Below are 7,465 nucleotides of genomic sequence, written 5' to 3'. Positions count from 1 at the left end.
TAGGAGGGAAAAAAACGGTCAACTAGATTTCGGGTATCAAAAAATGCTGAATGACATCCAATAAAACAAGCCCAAGCCACATCAGGCATAAATTTAGAGATGAAAGGTATCAGGAAGGGGAAACTTGATTTAAATACCACCGCGCTAGTTTTCAATGCAAATTATGCGCTTCTTTTTTGCCCTGTTACATGATGATAAACAACACTGTTCATATCTGTCTTTGGAATTAAGTCAGTTTCAAAGGTGACAGAAGAAAAAATGTATCTTTAAATGTTCATAGAAGTCATCGTGGATGGCTTTAAACTGCACAGGTCTGTTCAGCATACCTCCAAAAGGAATAAGGTTGGTGCCCTTTGAGTTTTGTTTGTTCACGCAGTAGTTTTTAGTTAACATTCCCATTATTTCTTGAGTTATCTCGATATTTAAAAGATCCTGCACATTTTGGGGGGTTGTTTGGTTTGTTATGGTGAGTACCTATTTGTGGATGACCTAAAAGCTTAAAAAGGAGCAGGTTTCCCTACATGTGTTTGGAAGGTATTCTTCCAGTGTTTACAGAACCTTTCCATAACAATGAAAGTGGAGAACCACGGAAATCAAACGACCATCTTTATGAGCATCCAGCAGCTTGGCCTCAGGGTTTCCTTCGAGGTGGTAACTTGAGTGCAAGCTGCATGTATGACATGCCTGCACAGAGACCTCACCCTTTCTCTGCCCCTTATTTTTTTTTGTAAAGTTGCACTTAATATTTCTCCCCTCTGGCTTGCGTCAACAGTTGTTAACTTTGCATCTCAAAGATCTCAAATGTTAGACCAGCATGAAGCAGTCCAACAACTCTGCTCATGAAAGAATCCCTGCACAGTTTTATGGTAATTTGTTGGCTTTTGGTACAATCCATGACTTTGTTCTTCATGCATGTACAGAAATGTACTACCAAGCACAGTTGATTTCTTGAGATGCGCATAATCTAACCCTCATAAGTGCTCTTTTTGAATTATTCATTTCCATCCCACTTGCACATAACTCTTCATTCATGTGCAAATTGGTGCAAAGTAAATACTGAAGGCAGTCTAGTGTTTTTTGCTTAGTGCCAAGTGAATAACATACAGAGATCTGTGTGATCGTACTAACGAAGACCATTCACTGAAATTTAAACTTACTACTACCTTCTGCACTACAATGGTTTGAATTGTAACTTCACAACCGCGGCTGGATTTTTGTTAGATCACTGGTATCCCAGTGTTGGCTTTTCAAACAATGCGTTTAAACAGTCAGCAAGTAAGAAGAGGAGGCGTGTTGTGGAAATATTAATTACAGAAGTTAGACCACAACCACAGAGCTGGAAATCCTTTCCAAAAGGAAACTTATTTTATACTGCTAAGCCGCTGATTGTAGGTATTACAATGAGAGTATTGAGTTGAGCTAAAGCCTCAGCGCCATGCACACGCAGGAAAATATTACTAACAGCCATTACGCTGCTTATTAGCTCTTGGCAATAAAACAACCACCTCTATATTCCTAATTGCACATTGCTTGCAAGAATTGTAAAGCATCTGAACAAACTCCTGGCTTACATGGAGTTGTGAGTTTCTGTCAGTATCCTACTTGCTTTAGCGGAGTCCAAGCTCCCCAAATATTTTAGTGGTAGAACTACTGATCAGCTCTTGGTTAATCCATTGACTCTGAATGAGAATCAAATGGGAAACCAACAACTCTGAACATGGATATATCATTTAAATTCTTGTTGAAATGTAAAATTTTGTCATTTCTAGTTTGTCAAATGTATGTCTTCCGTTTTTCATAACTGAACGTTTAATGTTTTGAAGTTTAAGGTAAAACTTGAATCACATTGTTATGCACAATTTTTTTGTGATCTGACACTATTGTGTAACATTGATGGTGCAGCTGCAGACTTTGCTGTCCAGAGTCTTGTGATAAATGTGGTCTTCAGAGGCTGGTTGCCAGATTTATCTTGTGAGAATTATGTGCTCTAATACTCTGTGGACCGACAGATTTTTAAAACAGACTAAGACATATTTCACATTGCAGCCATATGCACGAGTGAGGTTATCCTTCTTTTTTTTTTTAAATCAGATGATTGCAAAATGTTTAGTACGACAGTTTTGAGTAGATTAATTAAGGACAGCCACACTTTCCAATCCACTTCTGTTTACATCCATGTAATACGATGTGGCAGAGCTCGGCATTCCCTCGTTTCTCCTGACAGGACATCCGTCTCCATTAGAGAATATTATTGATATGATGCCTCATCTTTTTACTTCTGCCATCTTAGGATGGTTAAAAATGTTGCTCATTGTTTGCTACATTGTACACGTGTAGTCAAGCATAGTAATTTTATTCTAAATCTTAAGCATTATACTTCAAACAACCTTTGAACCCCGTGTCTTCATATCACACGCATTTCGAAAGGTCTTTCATGTTTTTCTAATTTAACACAGATTCTCAGGAAGTCGCCATGTATTCCTGGCTATGAAAAAGTAATGTCTTTTATGTTGAATTCCTAATATGCTGACAGTTTGCATTATCTCGAGAAGCATCTAAATGGCTTGCCAAGATTTGATCCCAGATGCTTTCCAGAGGACAACGCCTCCAGCAGTGCTGCACATCAGTGTAACTGTGATGCACTCCATATACTGTGAGAGAAATTTGTGTTGTATTCCACTAAGCTTGGAAAGCAAGAAAACCAAAGGACTTCCTAAGTTTTAGCTTAGAAAGTGCTGCAGAGGCATTTTGTATGACTGTAAGCCTGACCTCTAAGCACAATGAAAACGCAGGCTTCTCATAAATTATTACAGACCTAAATTAACATTCTCAAAGACGGCATGAATAACATTGTGCTTCTTTGTCAGATGAACTTCACAGCAAACAAGAGCTTCAGAACCTTATTACCTTGTTAGTGGGATATTATTGTGTACATGCAGTATTCAGTAGCGCCTTTAGTACGTGTTTTCCGCAATGGCTTTTGGAAAGATAAATGAGTATTTAAACATCGTGTTAAAGCTGTGTTCCTTCTATTTCTGAGCTGTGAGCAGAAACGTGTGACCAGCTGTCAAAAATGCACATGGCGATGATCATCAGCTTCACGTGGCTGATACAGCCTTGTGGTTTAGGATGAATAATAGATACTAAGTGCACAAAACTGCTGAGGCTATGAGTCACTTTGGGGTGATGGGAGTTGAGCTAACTTTAACACACCATTGGTCACAAAAAATAACTTTTCAGAGCCCTTTTTTGCTTGCCTTGGTTTGAATCTGCGTCGAATGCACTTTCACCGGCATACAAAAACAATTGGTTGCCAGGGATATGCTTTTAAAGCTCCCTCAAAAAACATTTATTTGGTCACATGGAAGTTAATCTGTGCTAAAATGTGGTAACATAAGTCTAGGTCACATAAAGTACAATTGGTTTATGTCGTAATTGGTCTTTCAAATGCCTCAAGTTAAGAGAAAGGTAGATTTTAATAATTACTTGACATTTAAACAGATTTATACATTTAAAATATTAATAATTTGCATGTTTCAGCCATCCAGTTGCTATTGTTTTTGCCTATATTTTTTAGTCTTTTATGATATAACAGACATATTAAATGATATTCTGATTATTTTTTGAAAGCTATCAGAATGTATTTAAAACATTTACACAAGCTTACACGTCTTATATGCACAACTGTATATGCTTTGTGGAACTAGCTTAGTGTGTATGAGACTCTTCAGAGCAGTTTATAAAGACACTTTAAGATATTACTGGCATCTTTTAATAACTAATATTGGGGAGCCACCTATGCTGTATAGGATCAATCCCAACCAATCAGTTCCAGCATTTTCTTTGCACTCTAAATTATTTCTCTCTCTATACCAGCGTCTTTGAAGTCGACTCTTGAGAGGCAACTCTCTGCTGGAGACCACTGGATCCTCCACTAATGATCTCTAGCCAGGCTGGGCTTGCTGCTTTCATGTCTTGCGTAACAGTTGCATTTTTTTCTCTTTAGATATCATTCGTACATAGTGCTCCTCTTCAGTACAATGGATCCACAGAAGGGCACGGATGAGGGAGGGGGTTGGCGTGATTGAGGAGACCTTCAACAAAATAAGACAAACACTTAAACCCTCGTGGTGATGGATGTTCTTTTCAATGTTAATGTCAATTTGGTGGCTGAACCAAATCCTGCATATAGTATTAGACTCAGCGTGATGTGTGAACAGTTTGTATTTTTCAGAGTTGTTGATTCAACATCTTGAGTTGTGGGTAAAACTCATCCGTGTCTATTTGAAGGAAGACTATAATTGGTGTAAGACAAGAAGGTATCTTTCCTAGTGGTTGCTGTTTTTAATATACATCCATAGTTTCATTGTACTTGACTTGTTTAGCATATCATATAATATTGCAGATGCTGCTGAATGGCAGGCCTTACCATTACATTTTAGGCCTAGTCAGGAAGTCATACTACTGCAACCTAATAACTTAACTGCCCTGTAGAGCTACGTAAGCTTGCATGGCCGTTCTCTAATGGAAATGAGTTTTTTCTGTGATCTGTAATGTTTTTGGTTGCAAAAATATTAATGCAAAATGATGGTGACTTTAACTTCAAAGCTACATCACGTTGAATGACGCACCACTTTATGGTCCATTCAGAATTGCTATAATAAAGCAAGTGTCGTCAGTTATTAACTGACCTTTATTTAAAGCTGTTGTGGGGAGCAGCGCTTTGATTTAGCTAGTTAGACATGTTGGGTTTCTTTGCCTTGAAAATACGACACTGACTTTTGCCATGGCTTGTGGAATCAACGACTTCACTACGGAAGAAATGAGAATTTATGTGACTGAGTAACCCAAAATGGCAGTTATAAAAAAACAAAAAAAAATCCCCCCCAAAAAACCTCATTCTCTTTGCAATCACATTCAAAACCCACCTTGCGGAAGCCATTCTCCAATTTAAATGAGATTGGGGTTTTTTTGTTGAAGACAAAGCACAGCTCATTACCTAACACCACCCCCGCTGCAAAGCCCTGTGGTGACAGCATCCCCTGTTTTACTGGCAAAGTTAAGACACAAATTAATGGGGGTGTAGGTAAATTTAAAAGGGGGGAGAGTCAGGGGCTTCCTTACTACCTGAATCCAGCTCTGTTTTGTTGAACATCCAATACATGTTTCTACTCTGTCATTCTGTTTTAAGATCTTGAACTTAACCATATCCTCACAAAAGTATTCCTGTGATTACTTTGCCTTCAGCTGATTTTTTTTTTTTCTTCTTGCTATGGCTGAAGGTGATTGGCATTGATTGTGGTTGGTTGTGACACCTGCACAGCATCAGCAGTCTGAAGTGCTGTTGTGGATCTGTACCCATAGTCTCACCTGCCAAATTGCTTCAGCGGTATTGAATGTCCTGTCAATGTATTGGATGTCCAATTCAATCAGCATCCAAATTGAGTGCAGGCAATGCTGGTTTTAATAGCCTTGTGCCAGTGATGAGAAAGCAGAGTATTTTGTTTAGCTGAGCTCCATGCAAGCAGTCTACATTTCTGAAATGCCTGTGGTGACAGCAGAGGAGGATTCAGCATTAGCCTACATTTCACTGATGGATGCATTTATTGCAAAGCTGTCTTATTCCCTTTTTTTTTCTTTTTTGGGGGGGCAGGGAGTAACTTCAATCTCATCTCATGTAACACAAATTTATTAAACTTTAATTTTATTCTCCGATGTTGTTTATTTGAAAAGTAACTTTAGATTTGTATTGGATGTGGGTTTGATGGCCCGTTGTTTTTAAGCAATACTCTCATAATAACATATCCCTAGTGTGTCATGTGTACTGAGATCTTTTCAAGATCAAATTCCACCTAATTGTTTGCTAATTGGAAAAACAATTAGTGCCACATGGTACAATTTGTGTGTCTAATGCTGACAAATTACAGGTTATGCTTTTCCATGCTAGAGATATTCTTCTCTATGATTAAAACTTGGTGGTTATGCTTATTATCATTATTTATTTTTTTATTTTTAATATTAGTGGCATAACCTTGGTAGAAGAAGAAGCCAGCATGGCGACACTGTATGGCCATTTTACCCCCCTTTTTTTTTTTTTTTTTTTTAGTTTTTTATCATAATCATCCAAAAGTCTAGACATGGCAATTCATCCCAACAATCTCTGGACTCTTTCTAGACACACTAAGCTCTGTGAACTCTATGCCTCTTCTCTGTGTGACTGTTAGGGTGTCTATGCTCTCAGCTAGCTTGGGGCATGTTCAGTTCAGTTCAGTGTGCATGCAAAGCTGCTTCTGAGGCACATGATGCAGGCTGCAGCCGAGCAGACACTGCTCTGCCCTCACTCCCCTGTCCTATCCTTTCTCTGTCCCCGCGTCCTCTGCCGGTTCCGTCATTTCAAAATGAATCCCGCACCTCTGTCACTGCTGATGTGAAAGCCACACGACATCACTGGTGCTATGACAACAGCAAGTCCTGCCTCTCTCACATTCACAAGTGCATTGTGGGCTGTCAGTGAATATACCAAATTACAAACGGCAACAGAATAACTGTGACCTTTCAGCCTTCATTGGCTTTGAGGCACACATTAATTTCATTTTCCAGAATTCTGTTATAACAAATCTTCAGACCCCTTTATCTTTGGCAAAATGAAGGTGAAATTTAGGCTTCTGATTATCAAAAATGAGCAACACAGGCCTGAATCTGTCTGTTCTTTGTCCCATTATTTTGTTCCCAATAAACTGTTCTGCACCATATAGTGTAAATATCATGCCTCCTTTAAGGGAGTGGAGGGGCAATTATAGAGGAGGAGAGGGAGGGAACACACATTCCTGATGGCAATAGGTTTGTAGTTTAGGGGGCTGGAATTATAGAGTGAAGGAGGGAGCAACAGGGGAGGGAGTAAAGAGTGTGAAAGAGTCAGCTGGAGAAGGGGAAGGGGTACAAACAGCACTCCCTCTCTCCCTCAGTTCTTCAACTCATCCTTGGATACAGGAGTCGGTCTGCTGTGGACTTGCAGGAGGAATACCAATCATCACCTCATTTATATTTTGAAATATCCCTCTTATTGGTGCATCAGATTTAACTGGAGGAAGAATAGAATTATAACTTCCATGTGAACATTAAGGTAAGTCACTAGTTGGGCATTTTCTGTACCACGCTGCGTGTTTGGTAGTTGGTTAGGAGATAGAAGAGGCAAATGGCTCTGTACCCTCCAGCCTCCTACTTTCTAAAAGAGGTGCTAAATATCAGCAGTTCAAGTATCCCACATTTTGTGGTAGGTTTCAGTAGTTAAATTGGTCAGATGCAGCCAGCTCTCTCATGAACCATATTGTGCCCTCCTGAAATGTGTAATTTCAGGATTTATTAGCTTTGACTGCAATATTCTCATTAGTGTCCACTCGTTTTTGCATTCCCATTCTTCCAGCAATTTAATATTATATTAAGTTGTAACCATACCCTGAGGTCC

General features: G+C 39.1%; 1 protein-coding gene across 2 annotated transcripts in view; it reads left to right on the top strand.

Annotated features, from left to right (window-relative positions):
• Window positions 1-6,987: 6,987 nt before the first annotated feature.
• Window positions 6,988-7,465, top strand: part of tiam1b (TIAM Rac1 associated GEF 1b) — a 32,049-nt gene continuing 31,571 nt past the window's right edge. Inside the window, exon 1 of one of the 2 annotated variants that reach the window (XM_039622592.1) lies at window positions 6,988-7,123. The gene's annotated coding sequence lies outside the window, so the exon portion shown is untranslated. The remainder of the gene's footprint in view (window positions 7,124-7,465) is intronic. The other variant, XM_039622593.1, reaches the window with a different exon arrangement.

The sequence above is a fragment of the Oreochromis aureus genome, linkage group 14, assembly GCF_013358895.1.
Source record: "Oreochromis aureus strain Israel breed Guangdong linkage group 14, ZZ_aureus, whole genome shotgun sequence".
Taxonomy (NCBI): domain Eukaryota; kingdom Metazoa; phylum Chordata; class Actinopteri; order Cichliformes; family Cichlidae; genus Oreochromis; species Oreochromis aureus.
This window is presented reverse-complemented; position numbering and strand designations above follow the sequence as displayed.